This window comes from Zonotrichia albicollis, chromosome 6, assembly GCF_047830755.1.
Source record: "Zonotrichia albicollis isolate bZonAlb1 chromosome 6, bZonAlb1.hap1, whole genome shotgun sequence".
Taxonomy (NCBI): Eukaryota; Metazoa; Chordata; class Aves; order Passeriformes; family Passerellidae; genus Zonotrichia; species Zonotrichia albicollis.
In genome coordinates, this window is record NC_133824.1 from 20193267 (window position 1) to 20219190 (window position 25924).

General features: G+C 41.4%; 1 protein-coding gene across 1 annotated transcript in view; it reads right to left on the reverse strand.

The window, feature by feature from the left end:
- NUBPL (NUBP iron-sulfur cluster assembly factor, mitochondrial) overlaps window positions 1-25924 on the reverse strand; it is a 118122-nt gene that overhangs the window by 9688 nt on the left and 82510 nt on the right. The gene's annotated exons all lie outside the window — the stretch shown is intronic.

Sequence of the window (25924 nt, forward strand, 5' to 3'; positions counted from 1 at the left end):
ACTTTAATACATTTCATTACAAAGTTTAACCATTACCAAAAGGACTTATCCTAATCTGTCTGACTTGGCATTGGAGGAGGTCAGGAGGACTAATCCAGTCAATCCCACATTCTCCTCAGCTGAAGGCCAGGAACCAGTAGCTTAGAGTTCAAGGACGCAGCTATGAGGCCACTGCAGTCCATACAATACACCCTGAAGATTTTGAAACAGAAGCACAGCCGTGCCTTGGATTGTTCTTTTAACCATGCGTTGCTCAGACAGTTTCAATGGATGATGGGAATGGATGCAGGGCATTCAAAAGCTCACTTTGCCACAGTCCTAATCCCAGACCTATGGACATTATAATGTCTTTAGGTGTTACAGATTTATCTCTTTTAAAAGCTCTTATCCAAGTGATTAATTAGCCTACAAGGTTAAAATATATTACAGCTGAAGGTTATGCTTTTAAAAGAAGCATTTTGGGTTTAGGCATTTAAATTGCATTGAAGTTTACATCTTGGGCTTTATTAAACTGATTATCTGACATCCAGGCAAAATATGGACATGAGTGAAGTAGGCTTATGGCTATCTGCTGTTTGCTGCATTTGTGTTTTCTTATGAAAAGAGACAACCAGAGATTTCTTCAAAGAACATGGGGTGTGAATAAAGTAGAGGAGATCTTGCTCACCTCAAGTTGCCTTAATTGCTAAAGACACTTCTGCTGAATGTTGCCAAAGAAAATGGCACAGAAGATTACATTGAGACACAAGATGTCCCAGAGAAAATACTGACAGATGGGAACTCAAAGTTTAGGATGCAGAACATAAGCAAGGCAGAGGAGCATGACTTGCTATTTGTGCATTACTGATCTTGAAAAGCAACTTATTGACTTTTTTTTTGCAGGCCACATTGTTGCAGGCTGTTACCCTGACCCTTGGAAAGCCGGGTAACTGAATGAAATGCCACTGCAAATTATATTTTTGTCAGCTCTCAAGAACATTGCATTCTTGAAAGAGGAACTGGCAGAGTTCAAGCTGCAGTTCGTGTGGGGGAGGCAGAAGCAGTGACCAGAAGGGAAGCAGCATCTTGGGGCACTGGGTCCAGGGAAGAGTCTGAAGGCAAAACAAAGTGCACCAGAAGAGTAAAGCTCTAGGCAATGCCTGCCAGGAGAGAGACCTCTATTGCTGAAATACAGGCTTTTTGCACCACTGAAGGAAGATGCTCTTCCTTTTATCCCCTGGCTGCTCCCTCAGAGAAATAGCAATATATAGAACAACGTACATGCACAGGAAAGAAAAACTTGGATTCCACCTTAGAATATTCCTCTTTCAGCTTTGAAGCAAAGTCTTATATTTGGCAGCAACATAACTGTGGTGCAGTATTTAAATCCCTTGAGGAAAGGAAAACCTCTGGGTAAAGTACCAGTTTCAGAGAAATTTCACCCCTGTTGGCTGAGTTTACTGTTCCTCATCAACACATTGGAGGAACAAACAGTGTTCTACATTTTGCTTAGGTGGATTTAAAATATGCATAGAGTAAATATACACTGTATGTTCATTTCTGCTTCAGTATTACCACAGTGTGCAGCTGTTGGTCAAATAACTATTAGCTGAATTACTTAGGCTGCATCAGGAAAACAAGGGAATGATAGAAGGTGAAGCTTGGAAAGAGAGGTCTGTGCCTGATGAAGTAGTGACCAAAACCCAACTGCATACAGAAAACACACTGAGGAAAATTTAAAGATCTACATCTTTGGGAAAGGATGGGACAGGAGAAATGGGATAGTATGGGGAGTGGGGAGGCTTTTCTGATAGTGTTTGGCTTTCATGGAGAACAGTGACCAAAGATGAATAATCAGGGAATCCTGTACCTCTCCAGCTAAACAAGGTGATTAAGGATAATTAATACAGCCATTAGGAACAAATACAGCTGGCTATACTGAGAAGTTATGAAAAGTAGGAGTGAATCAGGCAGCAAGTAGAAGGCTGTTAATCTCATCCTTGCACAAGCCAAAATACATGAGAAATGAGCCCCCATGAAAGGGAAGCAGCTGAGCAATATGTAGTGCAAAATAGACTCTAATGCTCAGTGATAAGAAAGCACAAGCATGCAGCATATACACAACTCGTGGGGAATGTCTGTGATATGATAATAAGTTTGGCAGCTCTGCACACCACTGAAAAAAGAAGTTTCTCTTGTTTCTGTTACAGCTCGTGCAGCAAACACATTCCAGGACTGAGAGAGGGCAATTCATTAGGGAAATGGATATTATTTACACACAGCCTTTGAGCCCCATCACTTTTGTTATTTATTTAACTCTGACCACTTCTGAAGTAGATGGCCAAAACTCCCCAGAAAGGCAGTGCCCAGTGACCCTACTGATTTGTGTGCTCACATACTCCTCCTCTTATACTGACAAATGTTTCTTACTGTGACTTCTGCTCTCCCTGTTCCATCTAATGCAAATGAGGTCCAGAAGCTTGTACTATTAATGCAGCTCATCAAATCAGATCAATCAAGCTAACATAACCTTGCTGTCATGTGTAGAGTCAATGCTTTGGCACCAAGACCGTTGCATCCCTCTTATAATTGAAATATGACCAGACAGGGACCATGTGCACACATTTACCAGTCACAGGCTGTAATATTTCACATTGTTCTTTCCCATGCCTGCTATAAGCAGTACAAGCATGCAAAAAGAAAAAGGGGCATGTAAGGCATTGTTCCAGAGGCAATCTGGATTAGAGGTATGGCTTTGACTTCTGCCCTTAACTTAAAGACAAGGTTGCATCTAGGACATGGTTCTGAAGAAGATTAAGGAAAGTCTCTGTTAGCTTCTTATTGCTTCATTATTGTATACCATTCTTTCATTGCATATTATTATAAGACAAGGTTTAAACCAAAATGTGAATATTTATATACCTTCAAAAAAAATAAATCATTTGAGTCTTTTCTATTCAGTACCATCTAAAATCACTGTCTGTAGGAAAACACTCTTGTGCTTATTTCACAAATCATTTCACATTTATACAAGTTACCCCTGCTTCAAGTTAGAAAAACAGTTATGAGAATATATATTGGGCAAACCCGTTGACCTTTAAAAAAGTATTTATATAACATATTTCTAATCTTTAGTCAAAGCATATCTGTGTGAGTTTCTCCTGAATTAAAAGGTTTTAGTATTTTTTTATTCAAAGTCTATGGAAAAAAAGAATTGTTTGTTACTTTTCATTATGTATAACAACGGAGAACAGTCTCTGCTCAGCTTTCTCAGATATCAAATGGTTGACAATTATGTTCTTGCAATGAACATAAAGTCTGCCAGTTCTGGTGCTGCAGTCACTGTGGGCAGGATAACATGTCTGAGCCTGTTTCCATGAGACAGTATAGAAAACTTCCCTGAATTTTCATGGCAAAGAATGAAGACTTTTGAGGATGATCCACATTGTGTGGGTGTTAGATCTTTATTCAGAAGTCTCTGAGAGTTTGGAATGGACTGATTTGGTTGGCTTGAATCAATTCATTAGCACATTCTCCAGTCAGAAGTACATACCCATAAGGTATGTAGGATAGGATATCCACTAGGATAATGTGACATCTCCAAGGATGCCATCCTTTTCCAGTGACCAACACTGCAAATATAATTCTTTAAAAATCGCATTATGCAAACAGCTCATTAAGAGCACAGTGTGTGTAGCAGCTTTTCTCATTTAGATCTTCTAAGAGCAGCACATTATGGGGTTGTTTCCTTTGGGGTTTGTGTTTGTTTTCTGATTGCTGATGCAGGTACTAGGTCCTGCTATTGGGCCAGTGTTTGAAGAATTGGTATGTCCAAGGAGAGGGAAATTGCAGAGAGAATAACAGATGAAGGGCACTTGGATTCATACTGCATCATTTTAGGGAATTCCAGCCTTAAAACACAGATGACATCACCTAATGATTGAAGGTGGGAAGAAGATAGGGAGTTTAAGTGCAATTACTACAGGGAACATTTGTAAAAGTACAAACATTAATGTCACTTGTGGAATTTAACCCATGCTCTATTTATCTGTTATCATCACTCATTCCTGTTAATATGAGAAAGGAAAATCTCATTAAAATAATGAAACTAAAAGTGAAAGCTTGGCATTGCCCACAATCTGTGGCTCAGAAGGGCTTTTTTCTGCTTATCTGGCAAAGAAACAATCAAAATTATTTTATTGATAAAAGCAAAGATGCCAGTAAAGTGGAAGTAGTGTAACTGTGCTGGAGAAACAACCCCCATTGCATACGAGCTCCTGCTTTATGCAAAAACCAAGAATAAGTGAAATCCACTTATAGGCACCTTAAAACATCTGCTCTTAGCTAATTAAAAGCAGATAGTTTAAGTAATCACAGCAACCAGCCTAAAGAAATACAAGATACAAGGAAAGCTGTAAGAACATACAAGAGTTGTGAGCCTTGGCAAACTTGGTAAAATCAGCTATTGACAGTAATTCATGATAAGGTAAAGAAAGCATCAATTCCAATGAGGAGGAAAATCTGTGTATTCCCTACTGGCTCTCAGCTTGCTGGTTATGGGTTGGCAGATCCTTACAGAGAGGCCAGGAGAAGCAAGTACAGATGACAACTTTCAAATGGAGCAGTTGTTTAGGTTATTGTATGTCTCTCTAAATGCAATCCAGTGGGTTTTTTTCATCAAGTGAACTTCTCAACAGATTTATAACTTGTCTAGTATATAAAAAGTGCTGCCATAAAAATCAGAGTAAAGCAATTTTAATCCATATTCATTCCTAGAATCTCAGCTTGTGCAAATTTTCACTGAATTTAATAGGACTTTCTTCTAGGTAAAGGTGAAGGCACAAAGAGATCATATATCTGCTTATTACCAAGCCATTTTTCTTCTGGCTTTAATTGAATGCCCATACACCTGCAGGAGCTGGATAAACAAATGTGCTTGACATGCCACAGACACAAAACTCCTGCACTGTTCCTTGGGGTGCAGGTGCCTGCAGCTGAAAGCTGCCAACGCACACCTCACAACACCTCTGGGCACAGCTGGGCCCAGAGGCTGCAGGACTGCTGTGAAACTGGGCCATTGTCTTCTGCTGTTCTGGGGTACCTTCTGAGGGGCTCTGGCTGCAGCTGCACAAACAGATCCCCAGCAGGGACATGGAGGATCATGCCCTGACTCCAGTGAAAAACCTTCTTCTCTTTGCAAACATTTTTGTCTGCCCTCTCTACAGAGGGGAAACCAAGGAGATTTCCTGCACAGAACTGCCATCTCCTTCAGGTCCCAAGACTTTGAGTGGAACATGGAATTTCACTGTAACTGCTAGCCAGGGTGGTAGCACTACAATTCTGCCAGGAGGAAAAAAGAAGAAACCTTTTTTTCTGGCTCCTGCCAGAAGTCATGTTTGAAACAGTAATTATATCAGCACTGTACTTTTCTGTGTTGCTCCTCATTGACTTCCAAGGTGGTTCTTTTTTTCCCCCATTCCTGACATTATTGAAATTTTGTAGTATTCAAATACAGTTCACAAGGGTTGTTTTTTTTTCCTCTGTGCACTCAGTAATTTTTTGTTTGGGAACCTTGCTCAGCTTTTCAGAAGCCCTAGAGGTTCTCCTGAGTTTCCAAATCTCTGATGTCAACCCTCAGCCCTGTGTCCTGGGCTCTTCTGGCAGAACAAAATACGTTGATGGCTCCTTAGGAGGCTCAGATCTGAGATCAGTCACTGGGAACAGCCACTCCTGAGCAGAGAAGGGCTCCATAGAAAAGCAACATTGAGTTTTCAAGGTTGTTGCAATCCTCCCAGGTTGGTGCATAACATCATGCACTACATTTCTATTTACTGATGGCCAGGTGCAGCTTTGGGTGAACCAAAGGGTGGTTGCACCACTCCTTCTGCACTGGGAATGGCTGGAAGTAGTCTCTTGCCCTCATCCTGGATCCTTTATGTTTTCACCTTACAAGGACATGAGAATGAAGTCTCCAGACATGACAGTGGAAACAGAAACTGGGAAAAACAATAGTAGTGAAGAGAAACCTATGCAAACAGGGGGTTTGCACATATTAACTTTAATGCAGAAGCCTAGAGCTGTGAGAACACATTGCATTGCCTCCTTCCTCTCTCAGTTTGTTCCTGGTTTGTTATTTTTCCTGACTGTTGCTGCATCAAAGCACTCACAGTGAAAAGGGCCTGGCATGACATGTCAGGAACAAGATTATGCTTAGGCATGAGGCTTTGATCTTGAAGATTCTTCAGCTGTGTACAGTGCACAGAGGTGCAGCCTTGGTACACACTAGCAGAGGGAAAAAATTCCAGTGGAGAGTTTTGCCTGGTGAGTGCAGAGTTAGAGCAGGTCAGTAGTAAAGGCTGTGTGTGCAGTTTTTTTGTTGCTGATGCAGTTTTAAAACACCGAGCATATGCAGAGGAAGTCCTCACTTGAGGGTAAGTTGCTGCATGCAGACTTTTTTCTTGTCTTTCTATGTATTTTTAGATATGTACAAAAAATTAAATCTCCAACCAGTAGGATGTGTGAAAAGAACTTCCATTGCAATATGTGTTTGTAAACCAAATATGTAGAGAAAAATAAATAGATAAGAGGTAAAGAAAAATGTTCATATTTTTTGCAGGCTCTTCCACATGCATTAATATCCAACTCACACTGCGGAAATTTTCTCTACTCACTGTTTCAGTATGCTGCACTTTCAGTACTTTGATCTCTTGATTTACAGCCATGGGGATGAAAACCAAACAAATACTTTTCCTTTGTTTTCTAGAACACCTTATTTTGTTCCATTATAAAAACTAACCTGAGAGACTTTTATATCACAGAGATAAAAAAGGAGATACAGAATGTACTATGTGAACTGTGAACTTCTCTAAGGATAGGTGATACCTTTGTGAAGTAAACAAGCACACATCCCCCAGGGAGGTGCAGTATACTTAGGAAAGGCTGGAACCTCACAGAGAATTTTTCAGTAGCATGAGTGTGATGCTATCTGTGAGCACAATCTGCCATATAAAATCCTTTTTTCCTTCTGTTTTCTATCTTGTGGTCAAGAATGGACAGAACCCCAACAGGTGTTTTTAGACCATCATCAAGAAACCAAACTAAAAAAATTAGCTACAAATGTCACTGTGCACATCGCTTCAGTATTTTTGTCAAAAGCAGATGTGTACAAGGAACAACATAAGTTAAGCTTACAGAATGAGAAATTTGGTCCTGTGCACTTAACTCCACAAAGGCCACTAGATGTATCTTAAGACTCAGAATAAGATTTTAAAAGGTAAGGCATCACTCTACTTTTGCATTGCACAACTTCCACCTTTGCAGCTACAGCTATATGGTGACATTTTTTCTAGATTAGAAACCATTTTACAAGTTTGAAAAAAAGAGAGTATAGCTGCTAGAAGTGACAGTGTGTTAATGTCGACATCTGATGAATACAAAATGCAGGGGGAATAGTTTGTTGCTGAAATACATTAGATCACAGCAGCAGCAAAATGTAGCAGTGAGACACCACCATCATCATTTCAATGTCTGTTCCATCTAATTGCAGAGTGACTGCGAGCTAGCAGGGAAAGCTATCTGTCTTTGGGAGTCTTGTAAATGACATGCTATTTAAAACAAAACATCAAGACTCTGAAAAAAACATTCGGAGGCTCTTCAACATCTATTGAATTGTGTACAGTCTTCATGGAGCATCATAAATGCAGTTCTCAGAGTCAGTAAATGGCTGTCTGAAGACACATTGCTACCAATGCCATTAGCACAACTCATCAGCTAACAAGAGCATACACGTCTGTCTAGACACAAATGATATTAGAAGAGCAATCACTATAGATCATAGTCCTGTCCCAGTCCTGGAGGACCTTTGTGTGGCTTCATTCTGTCCCTGCCCTGGCCCACACACTGAACATCCTCGTTCACAGGCAGTGGCAGCTACACAAGCTCTGCATGAGCAGCAGAGCTCCTGCTGTCCAGACCTGATGAAGTGTCTGTCTGGTGCAGATAGAGAGCTCGTCGCAAACCAAAGCTTTAAAATGCTAAGGAAATAGCTCCTTGTCTCTCCTTCTCCCATGACACTACACACAATGTTTAAAAGATTAGCTTAGATTAAACACACAGCTTTTTGAGAGGTAAAGAAAAAGGACACGATTTTCATTCAAGCTGTTAAAACTCCTGTCAAATACAGAAGCACAAATATTTGGTTTTATATATCATGTTCTGTTACCATAATGTTCCATCAGTCAATATCATCAAGCAATGCATTCTGCTTGAAATTCATGTATATGTTTAATCCCCTTCTGAAAATTTTTTTGCCTTCTTCAAAAATTCTGCACTTTTCATTAAGAGTCCCAAAATCACATGGCACCTTGGTGAAAAAGTATTTGATTTCATCTGTTATTTTGCCATTTTTTTCCCTTTCATCTGTGCTCTATTGTGAATGTGATGTCTATTTAGTGATCATGAATATAATTTTGGCCAGTTTGCTTAATTTTGTTATGCAAGGGATATCATCCATAGAGAGTACGCTTGTCCTGCCTTGCCATATAATGTAGCAGATTCAGAAGTGAGAATAGTCCCAATCTCCTCTTGAAACTGAACCTCTAATATGAGCAGTAGGGCACTTCCTTTTTTTCTATCAAATGCACTTTACAGAAACAGCAAAGATTCAAAAAAATTCAAATTTATTGAGAGCCAGATTCATTGCCAACTTTTTTATGAGTGTGACTTAGCCTATGGACAGGACCCTTGGAAGATTTAAAAGCAAAAACCTAGAGATAGAAATTATGGTACTTAAGCAACTTTATGTAACCAGCAAGTTGAATGAAGACTTAAATTTCTTTTGCTCAAAAAGGAGAAACATTTGTCTCAGTATCTGAGACACTCTAATGATTTTGGGATACTCAGTCTGTGAAACGTCTGTGACAAGGCTGGTAAGACACACATTCATCCCACTACAGCTTAGAAAAATACATTATATCATGTCTGTACACCTTCAAACACTGTGCCAAATATGCTAAAATGTAATAATGGTTCTAGTGATTATTTGTTTGAGCATATGACAGCAGACTGAGGTAATGGCATGTGAATATGAAACATGAATCGTGCACAAGTACTGCCTTTTCCACTGCCAAGTCTTAATGCTGTCCATGAATATCTATGGTCAGAGTACATTTCATAATAGTCTCCTGTCAGTTTTGGTTTGAAAAGCATAAATACCATCTTATATACATGGAATTCATTTAGTCTTTCTTTTTCTTTTTAGAACTCACCTCTTTTTTCCCCCCAGAAGTTTTTTCAGTAGTATTTTGAAAAGTAAAATATTTACAGTTGAAAGACTTATTTTCACTTAAATCATATAGCTTTGTAAATAAGTATGACACAATTTAGTAACATTTCCATAACAGGACTGGAGCACAAGCAGATGATTTTGATACCTACCTTTTTTCCATCCACAAGGTGAATATTTTGAGTTACAATAGAGAACAGTAGAGGGTAATAGAAGTTTCTAAACAAATTATGCTTGTTTATTCAAACTGTGGAAAGATAACCGAACAGTTCAAACACACCACAGTGCTTGGGGTGATTTTGTGTCTACAGAGTCACTGCAACAGAAGAAAAATAAGAAAATGTTTGGAAAACAGACTGGTTCCTCAGAAAACTTCTTCATGCACAGCTGCTGATGGGTAACTGTATTTGCTCTCAACTGACACTCACAAAGATGGATGGAAAAAATTTGTTCTTAAAATCTACATTTTATAAGAGAGGAGGAAAAGGTTACTATAGGCAACTAAATAAATCCAAAATAAATTAAAATGTGTTGAATAACTTTTTTTGGGGATAATTCAAGAACAGTTTTCAAAACACACCATTGCTGTGTTATCCAGATCACAGCACCCCATTCAGAAGGAGATATGCCAAGGTATCCAGTCCCATAAGGAAGTCTGAGATCTGGGAGCAGAACCCATGAAAGCTGGGAGTGCAGAGTCTACCCTCAGCGTATCTGCCATCACAGGAACCGGTCTGTGATGTCACATGGCCATGGGACATTTGTCACACAGACAAATGACTCTGCCTTTAGGCAGGGAAGGAGAGCCAGGACAGCCCTTTGGTTCAGCACCAGTGCAGGGTCAATGGGACCTTGCACAGCCCTGGCTAAGAGCTCAGTAAAGCTCCAGTGCTAGGATCCAGTCAGGATGCTCTCCAGCTCCATTCACAACAGGTAAAAGCAACAGGGCTCTTGTGAGGACAGGAAGTTTAAAGAAATCAAACTTTGCCACCAGTAATTTCATGCACACCTGAAAAGTGAACTCCAGCTGTTCAAACTGTCAGCTGCTAAACTTCTGTCATTTTAGGATATTATTCTTTTAATATCCTCATTACTACCTCAGAAAGAGACTGCACCTGTTCCCAGATCTGAACTTAACATATCCCACAGATTTCTCCCTCTCCTGCATTTATGAGTCTAGACAACCATGTATATACTCACCACTCAGAACAGTATCCTCTTAAATCACGAGGATTTTTCCATAACAGGAGAGAAATTAACAATAAAAAAAAATTTTAAAGGTTCCAGGCAGCCAGACTTTGAGTACTGCAGTAATCTTTTATTGGCAGACAGCACAAAACATCATGCACTAAACTTGAGAGTGAGCATTGAGTCTGCCCCCAATGGCATTGATCTCATTATCAAACACACAAAGCTGCTTCTGGTTCAGAGCCAGCACAAGCTGCACAACATGTTCCCAAAGTTATTTAGTGCATCACAGACCAGAGAGTAGACAAAGATGGACTCGCCTTCACATCAAATACCAGATTTCAGGCACCCCAGGTGAAAACAACTTCATTGCAGATCATTTATTTCTAAGGAGCATAAATATATCCAGAGGAAAGAAACTGATTCTTTTTGCAGTGTTGGTAAAGAGCTCATGGGTTTGTCACCTTCAGAGATTTCAAGTAAAGAGAAGCAACTGAGCTGCCAAAGATCCTCTCCTCATTTGTGTCCCTAAAATTAGTGCAGGCATACAAGATTCTGGTGCTACATACTAATCCTTCTGTGCTCCTGATATCACACAAAATGCCAAGGAGGACTTCACAGCACACCTCATCACTAGTGCAGCTTCCAGCCCTCTGGTAATGAGAATCCCAGCTCCACAAACAGCTCCAGTGCCACCACAATAACCTCAAAGGCAGTGGCTTGCTCTCAGCCTACTAACAGACACCACAGCTGAGGGCACCCGCTGACATCTGACACTTTCTGCCTTTGCCTGGACATGCTGGGCCTTCCCTGTTTCCATGTGGATTTTCAGTTTTCTGACATCTCAAGATAGACAAGAAAAGTGTAATGTGATAATAATGACAGAAAAACAAAGACCGATACAAACAATCTGGAAGATAAAAGATGCCTCCAAGTTTATCCTGCAGCTTTCCTGCACACTGAGAGAGTCTCACGCTCCATCTTGCTGCTGCCTGATCTCAGTTCCTAGAAATTTCCTTTGAAATGATAAATCACATCATCAGTCCCAAGTTACAACACGCAGCAAAGCTGGACCTTAACCACTGCACACAAAAGAGCACTCCACTGCAGAGATCACACAGAGCTCAGCAACTCTGAGTTCTGCTTCAGAACTGCAACTCTGGTTCTGCCAAACCTCTGGCCACTCGTGCATTTGAATTCCTGTGAATATTGTTATATATTTACTTATCTCGTGTATCTATTCAGAATACTTAAATAAAAAGTGGTGCTGATCTCCTCATCTCTCTGTATCATAAGCTCTTCCCTGTTCTCAAGACAAGAAGGAAACACTTGAAAATGTAAAGTTAGGGCACAGAAGAATGGATCTAAAAGGTGGAGCAAAATCAGAAAAGGGCTGGGTGAGACAATTAGGAAGAAACATCCCAGGCAAGAGGAGTGTATTTCTATAAATAAGTTATTATAAAAAGAAGACCAAGACAAGAGCTGGTTTGCTGGTCAAAGGGGAGAAAGCTGCCAGTAGACATATGAGGCCAAAGAATTGAATTCATGTAATGAGTTTGCTACCACTAGTAGTACCAACAACAGATGGGTTAATAGAGCTGCCTGGAAGAGCAAAAAAGACAACAGAGAGTGGCTGGCTGTTTTCAGTTTGGGTGGTCAGGCTAATTTCATCATGGGATACTCAAAGCAATAGGTGAAACAGTGTCATGAGCATTAGCAGTTCTCTCTCAGAACTCATGAATATCAAATGATGAGGTCTAGGAAAAGGGAAAAAAGTGATACCATGCTCTTATTTAAAAGATGTGAAGGGAAGGGCTAGGGAATTTCAGACCAATCAGTATAAGCACTGTAGCAGCAGCAGGGTTTTGTATCGCAGACACTGTAGAGATACACACCAGAAAGGGTTGATAGGGAGAGACAATAAATTTTATAAAGATAAAGGATGAAATAGACAAAAAAATCTCAGAGATGGTTTCAGGAGGAAAACCTTTTTAAAACAGTCAGGAAAAGCAGCAAATAAACTACTTCAAAGATCTTAGAAGAGGAAGCAGGAGGGAGAGAGAGAGAGAGATGAGTAAAAGCCAATAATGGATTTGTGAAGAAAAAGTCATGCCAAGGTATTGTAATTTCCTTCTTTGTCAAAGAAGCAGGCATGGTAATAGAAAAGAATAAGAGCACATCATCTTGACTTATTAAGGCTTTTGACACTGTGTCTTGTGATATTCCCTAGCACAAATAGGCTGGGAAACACAGTCTAGAGGATACTATTGGAAGGTGGGTACAGAACTAGTTGGGAAAAACCCTACACATTGAAACCCAGCAGAATGCCACTGTCAGAGTGAAGGACACAAAGACTGGCTAGTGACATCTGCAACAATCTGGTTTCACCTCTGGTCTCCTCCTGCTGAATAATTTTCTGGGCAGCCTGAACATGGGAATGTGAATTTATTGCACCCACAGGTGACAGAACCCTAACAGGGCACAGACTGTTTGGGGAACAGAATAAATCAGGCCAAAGCACACCCAGCCCACTGGGTAGTTTGTTTTAGCCATCACTGCAAACACCAGAGTCTTCCAGGTCCTCCCTGAAGGGCTCAGCAAGGCCCTCTGAGCAAAATGTGGGGAGGCATCGGGGGGACAACAGAGCTGATTTATGTGCTTGGGGTTACTCTAGGTTCAAGGAAAACTGTAAAACATATGGAATGCTTTTCAGAAAGGTAGATATTGAGAAAAGAGATAGGGCAATAAAATGAAAATGGAAAAATCAACCAAACTATTGAAATGACCACTACTTAGAGTGGTCATTTTTCCTGTCCTATGCCAGCCAAGAGGTATGATGGAGCTCTTCATTAGAAACTGAATAGCAAAGAACAGACTGCAGATAAGCACAGTTTATTTGCTCTTATCTATGCAAAATCATAGAGATTATTTAAAAAGCATTTTTATTTGTCTGGTAAAAGATAAAACCTAGCCTCTGTTTATTAAGCAAGTGAGCTTTGCTCACCAGTAGTTCAGCTAAATTTTAAAAGTGAAACAACTCAGAAGGAATTTACTTCCACTTAAACTTGGGCAGGGATGCTTATCTTTAAAGTACACATTATTTTATTATGATTATTGAACTGTTGCTTTACCTGCAGCACTCACTGCCCAGAAGCCAGTGCCTCCCACAAATAACAGTAAACATCAGTAACACAGACATGTGCATTCTGCACTGGATTTGGTGAAGCAAATGAAGAAAGCTAATCGAGTCCCCTGCCTCAAGACTGCTTTTACTGTTCTCATCCAGCTGAGTTTACAGCACAGCAGCAAGAAAAGGGTGTAACAAAAGACTTCCACACAGGCAATTTGAAAATGTAATTGGTTGAAGTCATTGTCAGTGCCAACAGGGGCACAAGTTTATGGGACAATTGGTAACAGAACACAAATACTACTTGTGTGAAAACGACTGTGCATTTAACTACATGGAAATTAGCGTGTAGTGGCAGGCTGACAACACAGTGAGCACCATATCATTACAAGATTATAGCCTTCTGAACCACAAGGCAAGAATACAGGTTATATGCTAATTAGTTTTGGATCCTCTAAAGGTAATTACATGGTAATCTCCACGTAGTTACATGGTGTTTAATAGGAAACCCTATTAATTAATCATATAATTAAAGAGTAATTGCAAGATACTCCTTCCTTGTGACATCCATAGCGGCCAGATAAATTAAAAGTGATAGAACTTCACAGCATAACCTGTTCCTGTTACCAGACTTCAGGGTAGTATCATGCCTCTCAAAACACTGAAATAGACGGGAAAACGTTCCAAAAGTCAGGGTGCTTATCATTCACTCAGTAAACAGAAAATAGCACCCAGAACCACTGTTTGCTTCCACAAAATTGTTAGGAAGGGAACCTCACCATGTCCTTGGTCTTTTCATCACATGATTTTCTTCTTTCCTTTTTCTCCCCATTTTTGTCAAGAATTTCAGTTTCCGTAGCTTCGCAGAGTTACACCCTGTCTTTTGTCTTAGCATGTTTAAGTCACGTGAAGTCAACTCTTTGCTCCATTACCTTCACTCTTATTTCCCTTTTCTTCCTCTAACAAACTTTTCAGTACTTTTGCTACTTTTTTTTTTTTTAATGCGAAAACTCCATCAACTTTATGTGGAAAAACTTTTTTTTTCCTTTCCCTCCTTCTGCTTTCTTTTCCCAGGGCTCTCATTGTTTCCTCTCCTTTTTGCAGAGGACACTGCCATGCAGATGATAAATCAAGTTATGGAAACTCTCCCCTCAGACCTTCTGAAGCCAGGACTGCAGCCAGCCAGGCTCCTCATCTTTGTTCCATTATCCAGGCACCTTTTCTGCCTGGCTTAGCAGAAGGTGCTCACTGCTGCCACAGTCTTTTCCCAGACTGATGCTTAGAGAACCTTTCTGGTGCTTCCTGACAGGCCTCACCCCTGACCACAGCCAAAGCTGCACAGCACAGCCAGCTGGAAAGAGGTGGGCAAGCAGTGCAGAGCAGCACACAGGGCTGGCCAATTCCAAAATGCCTCTCACATGAACTACGTCAGCTGCAAAAATGGCTTCGTTCCAGAGTGGACTGAAAAATTGGAATTTCCCACAAAAAAGCATTAAAAATCCAGTAAATCAAAACATTTCATTCTTGTTTTCACCTTTTTTTTTTTTAAATTCTGCCTTTTATCTTGTACCAACTAAAATTAGAGTTACATAATAGCATAATCTACAGCAGTGGATGCTGTTCCATCCTCAGAGCAGGGAACAAAATAAAGATGGGTATGAACTCCAAAGGGAAGGGAAGGAAAGCTCCTGCAAGCTTCACAATGGTAGAACCCCACACTAAGGTAAGAAAATTATGGGTGAGTACAATGTTACAGGAACACTGAGAGACAGGATTAAAATTCTGTCCACAAAACCAGAGTAGGCAAAAGAGAGCAAAACTGATCAGGGATGGTGTGAGCCAATACAACAAATGCTCTATTCTCACCTTTCATTTTTTAATGTCACATTTTTTCACTGCTTTTTATACAGGTCTAGAGCTGGATTTATGCAACAATAACCCAGGATCCCAGGGAGCCTGCTGTTAGCCTAGAACTGCAGCCATAAGAGTGAGCTGTGCTGAGAGGGAAGAGAACAGGTAAGTGCATAAAAAATACATCAATTTGGTCTTTTTACTTTGCTGAGCTTCTCTGAGACCTTGGTGGGAAGTCACATCTGCTTCTGCCCTCCCACCTGAGGGGGTTTGAAGAAACATGACAGACTGGATTGAGTGCATTGTGCCAGCGAACCAGTGATGCTGGGAAGAGCCATTCCTTTCAGCAAACTTGGCCCACAACCTCTAACTGTGCAGCTCCTAGCAGGGAAAACACAACACCTGGAAAGTTTGAAGGTAGAGGTAACATCTCTAGTTAGACCAAGTGGTAGAGCTGGGAAGGCTGGGCAAGCTTTTGGGTTTCCTCAGTTCTACAGCAACATCAGAATTGACACTTGAGTTTGTTTCTTGGGTGGCTGTTCCTTGGTCAGCTTTTCCCAGCTGACACCCTGAGACACTCCCTCCAGCTGCAAACCCCCCCTTGCTTGCATTGCTGCTCTAGCCCAAGAGCAGCAGAGGCAGCCCCACGCTGCAGGGCCACCCCCACAGCCTGAGACAGCTCTGTGAGCAGGCTGGTACCCAGCCAGGCCCAGGGGAACCCCTTGGTACAGCCCACTGGTGAATCAGTCACAGGCAAGGGGCTGGATGTTGTGTGAGGGTGTCACGCTCATGGCACTGCACTGTTAGCATGAGTAACTATGCCATCTGCCCTAAATAAACAATCTGGGGGGCTTGCATGTCTTTTTCAGCTAAGTTTATCTATATTTCATCCTACATCTCCTAGTATAATCCTTCAAAACACAGGTTTAGAGGACATTGTGAAGCTAAGGAGAAGGGGAGGAAAGTGGGAAAATAGCTGCTGTCATGGCCACTGCTACCCTGGCATTGGAGGGGAAGGGAGGCAGTGGGCAAACCATACAGAGCCCTCCCAAGTGTCAGGCAGGGTTTTCTTCCCAGTCTCTGAGCACCTCATGGCTGTTCAGAAAGAAGAAAACAAAAGCCTGTGTCAGGAGAGTTCCCTGCAAGGGAATGCGACACTGAAAAATGATGTCTGATTGTGAGGCATCCTGGCAGCGAAACAAGTGTGCTGGGCCAGCACATTGTCAGCACAGCCCTTCCCACAGGCTCAGCATTGCATGGGCAGCCTGCTAACCAAGGGTGCCCCCAGAGCAGGGAACCTTTCAGCATCTGGACTTGGCTTCCAGGTTAGGCACTGCTGACTCAAATGTCTGCACAATTAAGTAAAGCTAAGCAGGAAGCACGAGTAGCTCACAGAATTACTTCAATTTGGAGATAACAAAGACTTATTAATGAAGAACAGCAATTACTCGAATAAAAGAGGTTATGAACTCCTTTTTTCACTATAAAAGTCTGTATACAAGTCTGCGTGCTGTGCTGACATTGACACTTTCCAGAAAGGCAATTGTATTTTATTAGCATACAGAAATAAGCTTCCAAAGCAGATTTTGGCTCAGTAAAAGACACTGGAGTGCAGAGATAATTCTCTCCATCACTGCTTCTCTTTCCGTGAGCACTGGGAACATTATGGCTCAGTCTCACAACACCCACTTCAGCCCCAAAGTTGTGACATTGGTGCCTTCTTTCTCCTCACCCTGTGCACTCTGGGTCCCTGTTCTAGCAGCTGTAGAGCTGTTGGAAAGCACCTCAGGCCATTATTCCAGATGTAGCTTGGGAGGGAGCAGAAGAGAGGAGCACAGAGCATGACATTCTCTGAGCTCCTAAAACAACTTCTACTCACTGATCTGATTAACTTCAAATACCCATTATCTCATAATTTACTAAAGAAATAAAATCTCCAGAAACCCTGGGGATACTGTGACTAAGGAGCAGCCAGCAGCTGGTGAAATGGAACAAGTAAGGTCAGAAGCAGGTGCATGAATGTCAAATGGAAACCTGCTGGAGGTTTGGAGAACTGGTGCTTTTCTAGTCTGTGTGAGCACTCTGTCACCCTGGGATCTCAGGCTGGAAGGGATGTACATATGAAGGCTACAACAACCTGAGGGTGAACTTTAAGAACTGTACTGAACTTCAGATCACTCTGAGTCAATATTAGCTCTTGATTTTTTGCTTTGACCTTAATTTTCATTTGACTAGAGAGGTAGCCACATTAAGAAATATGTGGTTTAAAATATTCACCTTTTTGAGACTCATAGCTGCTGCATTTTAGCCACTCTGACCTCTTTTTCCCCCTAGAAAAAAAGCCAGAAAAGGCCAGTGAAGACTGAATTCTCTCTTTATAGCATCAGCTGGTGCCAGCTGAAGTCTGTGAGAGCTGTTTGAAAGGTGTCACAGGAGAGGAACCTTATGGTGCCTGAAGTCATCTGTTTTCAAGCTGAATAAAAGTGTTTTGGCTCTTGACAGTCATTTCTCAATCCTTGCTTAGCTTTAATTATCCCAAATTGTGCAAATACTCACATGGTCAGTTCCTTTGTCACCCACCCAGATTCCTGTTTTGGATAATGCTCTCTCTGCAATGCTGTGTAAATCAGCAGGTTAGAGAAGATAGTTCAGGATTTAAAACTTTCCATTAATTCACACTGTGCAGAAGAACCAATACTCAGCAAATGTCCAGGTGCCCTGACAGGCCATATGCAGACTGTGCCAACCTGGTAATTATAATTTCTTTAGTAGATATGGCATGCATATAAGGAGCTATATCATGGAAACAACATACTGGAAACAAAGAGGCTGTAACTTCCCCACCAAAGCTCCAAGTGACAAGGAAGTAACCTTGAAACACAAATCCAGGAAGTGAAAATGTAAACTCTATGAAATCTAAGAAACCACATCTCAGCATGGAAAACAAAAAAGTATTGCTAACAGACATCAGAAAAATCTGGATGACACGACTGCAGGCTAAGGCCATCATTCTAATGCAAAATTATAAAGCAAATCTAGGTACTGGTTTTGACTTTTTAAATTATTCACAGGATTGGGTTCCCTGTTCAGCATTTCACTGGCTCATTGTATTGAAAACACATTTTCCCTGACCTTTGCAAAGTTTTGTCCACTACCTGGTTTCTTGACAGAAAATAGAGGTATCTACAGCAGAGACAAAGGGGAAAAAAATAAAACTCAAAGGTATTGTCTCACTTCTCTGAAAAGAAAAAAGCATGTGCTTATTAATAAGTTACAAGGCAAACAGATGCAGAAGTCACTTTCAATGCGTTGTTGAAGGTGTTTATGTCAATGAGACAAGCAGAAGAATTTTTAGATTCCTGTTTGCATGAGATAAATACTAAAATAAGGGCATACTAAGCAACTTTGGAATAGAAGTGATGGATTGTTCCCTATTGTTCTGAAAGAACATCTGGCAGTATTTGTTCATACACACTTAAGGTGACCTTTCCTCACTAGAAGTGATTTCCACTCCCAGTTTCCAAACCAACTGCCTGACAGCCCCTTATTCTATAAAAATTACATGAGTCACACCTAGATAGCTGAATTGATATAAACAACATCATTTTAATAGAAGGAGTATCCTAATTGTTCTATGCAAACAATCTTAAATCACAAACTTATTTCTTCTTCTACTATCTCTTGCATATGAGAAAGAGTAACTGAGCATTCAACCCACAGGAGTCTACTGTGGTAACGGTGGTGAGAAGAAAAGAAGCCAAAGGAATAGAAAAACAGAACTCTTCACAAGTGGTGAGTTTTGGCCTTGATTTACTTATTTCAGCTGAAGAAGCTCTCTCTGATCTTACAGCTCTTTTGGAAGTATATTTTGTCCCCCAAGACCAACTCAGGGCTGCCAAGGGGGAATGTGAGGGACAGCAGGAGCTCGTGCCACACGCGGGGCAGGCAGTGACACCAGCAATGCCCAAGGGCTGGCAGGCAGCAGGGACGCACAGTCAGGCCTGTATGCAGAGTAAATGTGACAGCACAGAGGCTTCAGGTGGAGCACTGCTAGGCACAGACAGAAATAAATGCACCAGGTACTGTGTCCTGGTACAAAAGCAGCTCCACAAACACGTTGCTGCTGTGTGTGTGCTGGAATTACAGGCACAGAGCAATCCGGGCTGAAATATCTTCCCATTTTGGTAGCACGGTTTGCATTCCTTCTTAGAGACAGCTTTACATCCCTTCACAGGCATTCAGTTAGTTCAGACCTGTTCTTTCCCTGGAGCAGAGATCCTTTTGTATGCCAAAAGTGAGTACGTGGGTATTTTCAGTAGAAACATTATACCTGCACGATATGCAGGCACCAAGCATTCAGGATGCAAATGAAGATTACATCTTTGTACAAACTGTATTCAAGGCAATCATACTTGAGAGCAAGATAAAAAAATACACAAAAGGGCTGGAATTAACATTATAAAGTTGGGCTAAAGCCCAATTCTCCTCCTCTGAATGCCAACTACCTGAGCCAAGCCCTGATCTGTGCCATTTCCTCGTATTTCATTTTAGCAATTTAACAGAGAGGATTTCTCAGCCACAAGTTTCCTTGCCTCTGCTGCTAACGTTTGTGACAAAATTATTTGGTTTGTAGATATCAGAGAAAGACCCCAGGGGCATCTAATCAAGCCACCTCCAAACTGGACAAAAAGAGCAGAGGTTGCAAGGCAGATCTCTTATTCCGTGCCTTACCATGCCACACCAGGGGGGAGGAGGATGACTCTCCTATCTTTTCCTTTTCAAAATCACACTATTAATATAAAATGGGTCAAAATAATCTCATAAATGTACATTGTAGTGTTTCATGAAATGTAAATTGCAAGCTTGTAGAAGAGAATGTTACATAAATATAGTCATAATCTAACTGCACATCTATTTATTTTTGTCACAGGACTTTAAATTAATGCACATAATTTTAACAATAGCCTGGTATACAATACACCAAAATGCCGAATAAAAATCCCTAAGAAATAAGTTTCATTCCAGTTTGAAATTCAAAGCCTTCTTATTACCAATCCTGTTTTGAAAATGTAAAGAAAATGTATCTATATTTTAAAAGAACACAAATGCCTTGAAAAAAAGCTTATTTTAACATCTTGTAGAGGTAGGCATATAAATATGAAATTAACAAGGAACATAAGTTTCTTGGCATCTGTCATGCAGATAAAGCCAAGAAAAATAAGGGTATTTTCTGGTAAAGAACTAAATTAGTGTAATCGACCTCAAATGACTATACTGCTTGGGTTGGTACATTCTGAAAGTCTCCACCCAAATATTGCCAATTCCAAAACCTTCTGCTATTTAGAACTTAAGAGCTAGCTCAATGTTCTCTGTTGAATAGCTAAGGCATTTAAAGAAAACAGAAAAAGTAAGAACTAGGGAGGTTTGTTTGGTTGTTTTTGTTTTGTTTGGGTTTTACTTTTTTAATGAAAGGCAGAAGTCAATGAAAAGGAAATAATTGACCTTTCACGGGGAAAATTTTTTCTGAACAGAAGTGGTCATGTCTCATGTACCTGCCTCTCTGTGAATGCAGTTTACATGTTTTGTGTGGTTAGCTACAAAAAAGCACTCCAGCAAATTTCTAAGAAATATAATCTGATTTTTCAAATCCTATTCCTATCAAAGATTATCAAGAGATAAACTGCTATGTGCTGCTTCATTCTGTTACAGCCACTTAAAGAAACAATCTCCTTGATGGAGCAGAAGAACCAGGCAATAGCAGTAACCCCTCCACAAAACTGCTTGTGCTGAAGAGTTCAGCACTGTGACTACTCTGATGCTAAAAAGGTGACTCTACATGACAAGAGCTCAACAGCATAACTCTGATTTCTAAGGTGCTTGCAATGCAGAATGAACCTTACAGGTAAAATCCCTGCCCTCAAGTCACTTACTTCCTTTTATATTATTAAAGGCTGTTCTTTCATCCCCTAATGGAATAGTGATATTAAAGTTATGAAAGGAACATCTCATTTTGGGAAGTTATGTCAAGAAGGGTGATTCTCACAGTTATTGTGAGAAAAAAAAAAGTCACATTTCTCTTTGAAAGGAAATAACTAGGTCAAATCCCTAACTTAGAAATTACTGCATTAGTTACATGTGTGAGAGCTTCCCTGTACAACCACGACTTTGCACTTTTTCTCTCCCTCTTCCTTGCCTCTTAAAGAAAAACTGGAAGCTATTGGGACATTTTTCTTTAGAAAACCCCAGCAGTTAGTCTGCAAACACACGCACAGAGACTTCTGTGTACCTCTGTATTTCTGCATGCTCCCAGTACTCAGCTTTGCATGCAGAAATTCACTCCCTGTTGAAACTGTCACCATGTTCCCCTTTGATCCAGTGTGGCACCCAAACACACCATACCTGACACATACACTGGTTCCAAGGAAGGGGCAGGAAGTGCTGGGCAGGACACAAAGGGGATCTGGAACACCTGAATTGGATTTACAACCTCCAGAGCATTAAACCCATATGGAGGCAGCAGGGCTGGGCCATGCCCTCACCGTGGGCTCTGGGAGCTGAGCCTTGCCCAGCCTGTCACTGAGCCCCAGTGCTGTGGCCCATTCCCACAATCTAATCTCTCCCAGGGGGTCACTTGGTTAGGGAAATTTCTCATACCAAGAAACCCTAGGAAAAGCATCTCCATTTTATAGCTCTTTCTCAGTGAATTAAGGAGGTTGATTTTTCCCTTTCAAGAGGAGGTTTTGTGCTTTGAGGCCCTGTGACACAAGGGAAGGGGCTGGTCAAGGTGCACACCACAAACACCAAGATGCCCACAATGTCTTGCCGTCCATATGAGCAACCCTTCAGCAGGAGCACCCCGATTCCAGGTGTGAGGAGCCAGCAGGCCCCAGGGCAGAGCAGCACTGCCCACACACACTCTGTGTGAAGCCAGAAACACATTTCAACTGCATCTGACCCTCTGAAGGCAGTGAGATCTTCTGTTGTCAGATCACTTGACATTGCTTAGACCAAAACAAGAGCAGAAGGCGGCAAAATGACAAACACTGGTAATGAGCAGTTAATATAAGCTCCTGGAGGAAGGCTTTGACAGCATTTCTGCTCTTGTGGAACCTCTGCTTCACAAAACTATCTTCCAATGTAGCTCATTAAAAAATGCTCAAAACTCCCTTCAAGGAAGCAAGGCTTAAAGTAGCCAGGCAGAGGTTTCCTGGGCAAGAGGATGAGTCAGTACAACTGCACACACAGAGCTGAGCACCTCAGGCTGGAGGTCAGTCAATGACTTTTGGACCATGTGCCAAAATAAACTCCCAGATGTCTTGTGGGAAAAAATCCCTGGAGGTTAAAATTCAGGAGTTTCAGAGGCTGAATCAGATAGTTTGTGTACAGTCATAACAAAAAATTGATCTCAATCAAAATGAAACAATCTCCTTGAAGAATTTGGCATTTATTGCTAGGAAACTTCACTGCTGCTGTCTTGTCAAGCTGTTAACTGGCCCACTACAGAAATAGTGATCCAGCTCTCCCAAACACTTCACAGGAGTGAAATTAATTCTTTTTTACAACTAGAGATTAGTAAAAATTGTATTTCTAATTTGCAGAGACTTCACTACTCAGAGCTTGGCTCTGAGATACCAGCAACTTACCCTCTCTATGCTACCATGCAAACAGCAAATCTGCCTCTCTGCCATTCATTCGACCCCTTCTGCTCCATGGATGCCAGGCTCTACTAGATTATATTTTACTGGCACTAAGATAGAGAGTGGAGGTTAAAGAAAATATGCATTTCATATGGCCCATAAGAAACTATGACACTGTACCATAAACAATTTTCTGAGTTTTCCTCCTTAGTTGAACATATTAAACACTGCTATTTCTAAAAGAAAACAGTTCTTTTAAAGATTATGAATTCACTTTCAAAATAATTTGAAGATCAACAGAAGCATTAGAAACATCTTCGCATTTTGCTCCAAACCAGGCTTAACAAGTGCACATTAGAATAGTAAAGGTTTATTCAAAACCTAAGAGTTACTTAAACAGAAAGCAAACAAATGTGTACTCCTTCTGTTTTTGCAGTTGAACCCCAGAGGAAATCAGAAGTGTCACAGCATATGTCACAGTTGGGACAGCCACAACACAGAGTATCACCATACAATTTCAGAAGACTTTTAGCATTCAGCCATGCACAGTAACACCACACCTCATCAGAAGGCTTCAGGCATCTGCCCATACGCAGTAACACCATCTCACCTCAGAAGGCTGCAAGCATCTGCCCTTCCTGTTCTTCAGCCCAGCCTTTATACCCCTGATGCTGATGCACTGCACTGTGTGCCCTCTGTTCCCTTTGGTGGTTGGTCAGTGCCCCTGGGCACTCCATGGCTCACTGCTGTCAGTGCTGCTCACCTGCTGCTCACAGCTGTGCCCATTGGGGATGAGGCTCAGCCTCAATTACTGCAAACTGTGATGATGAACCTGCTTCTGGCCACTGCCAAGCTGGCAGCAACAGCGGTAGCACCTCTGGGATGATGTATTTAAGAAAGGGAAAAAAATTATTGGGCAGAAGCAAATCACAGGCAGAGAACAGAGGAGAATATGTGAGAGGAACAACTCTGCAGACACCAAGGCCAGTGAAGGAGGGGCAGGAGATGCTCCAGACACCAATGCAGAGATTTCCCTGCAGCCCGTGAGGAAGACCATGGTGAGGCATCTGTGACTCTGCAGCCCATGGACATCCAGGGTGGAGCAGAGATCCACCTGCAACCTGTGGAGGAGCCCATGCAGGAGCAGGTGAACTTGTGGGAAGCCCATGCTGGAGGCTCCTGGCAGGACCTGTGGTGCCATGGAGAACCCACACTGGAACAGTCTGTTCCTGATGGGCTACACCACATGGAAGGGACTCCCACTGGAGCAGTCCATGAAAAGTTGCAGTCTGTGGGAAGGACTCACTTTGGAGAAGTTTGTGGATTACTTACTGTCTTCTGCTAGAGCAGGTGAAGAGTGTGTGGAGTCCTCTCCCTTTTGAGCAAAGAGCAACAGAGACAACGTGAGGAACTGACTGGAGCTCCCATTCCCAGTCATCCTACACGGCTGCTGGGGAGAAGGTAGAGAATTCAGGACTTAAGTTGAAGAGGGGAAGGATGAATGAAAAATGCTTTAAGATTTGGGTGTCTTTCTCACCATCTTATGCTGATTTGATTGGCAATAAATTGAACTAATTTTGACAAGTTGAGTCTGTTCTGTCCATGACTGTAACCACTGTAACCACCCTTTTCGATCTCCCCCATTTCATGTTCAAATACAGCATGGCAGGCAATTTCCTCACACCACTTTGTTGCCCCTTAGCTGTCTCTGTGTCCCAAGAGTCCCAAATAAGCCCTTAATGAGACTGGGCAGTGCTCTAGTGCCCATGCAGAGCTCCTTCCAAAGCAGTAGAGTCACAAGGGTAAGGTGTCATTTCCAGAGGTCATTCTCAGTGCAGCATTTTATCTTGGGAACACTTGAGAATTAGAGGGTCAGGCGTTGCCTACAAATAATGCAGCATTGCTGAAATGCAAAGCAAGTCAAAGCAGAGATCAGGTCTGCTCCAGGTGCAGAACATGAACACAGTTCCTGAGTATTACACACAGCAACTGTCCTACAAACAGCACAGCAACAACCACCAAACACTGCCCGGCACCAGCCCTGGCAGAGACACTGTACAGTCTGATAAGGAGCACCAACACACCATGGAGTAAATAGATCCCTGTTTTCCCAGGGAGAGTAGGTAACAACACGAAGAACAAACATTTCAGTGAGTCACTTCCTGTGTTAGCAAACCTACAGTCCAAAGGTTCAATGCTGACACAGTTCAGGGCGTGACTTTTCTGAACTGCAAATCACAGAATGAGCTTGGAGTTCACTTAAGAGGCAAAACCTGCTGTTTGAATGCTGCTGGCTCCTCCAGGGCCAAGAACAGCAAGAACATGCTGCATCTAGAACCTGGGTTCAGCAGGTATATTTTCATGATCCTTAACCACGACCATTAACCCATGTGGTTTTCAATTCTCAGGATTGCATTTTATCTGCCACAGTTCTTAATTTTTTCCATGCCAATGACAGTAAGGTTAAATAAATTCATATTCTCAAAGAAAAACAGCTTCATGTTGTTTGTGGGTTTGTATTCTCAAGGTATGATTAGCAGCTGGTTACAAGAGCTCCAATCTGACTATCCAAAATTATGTCCAATTGGTACCTTTCCTTTTGATAATTGTAGTTCTTAAAAACTACACAGAAAATAAAGAACAACCCTATCATTGACCATTTTGTTTTAAAGAAGATGATATAATCTCATAGCAAAGCATGAAAATTGCTCTAGGAGCCCCTGTACATAAATCTTTTTATCTTTATCTGAGAAACCAACAATAGTGAAGGGCTGGTAATGGAAATGTGAAACCTTTCTTACAGAAAAAAAACCACTGGAATAGAACGAAACCTCAAGTTACTGCCTGTTAAGATCAGGT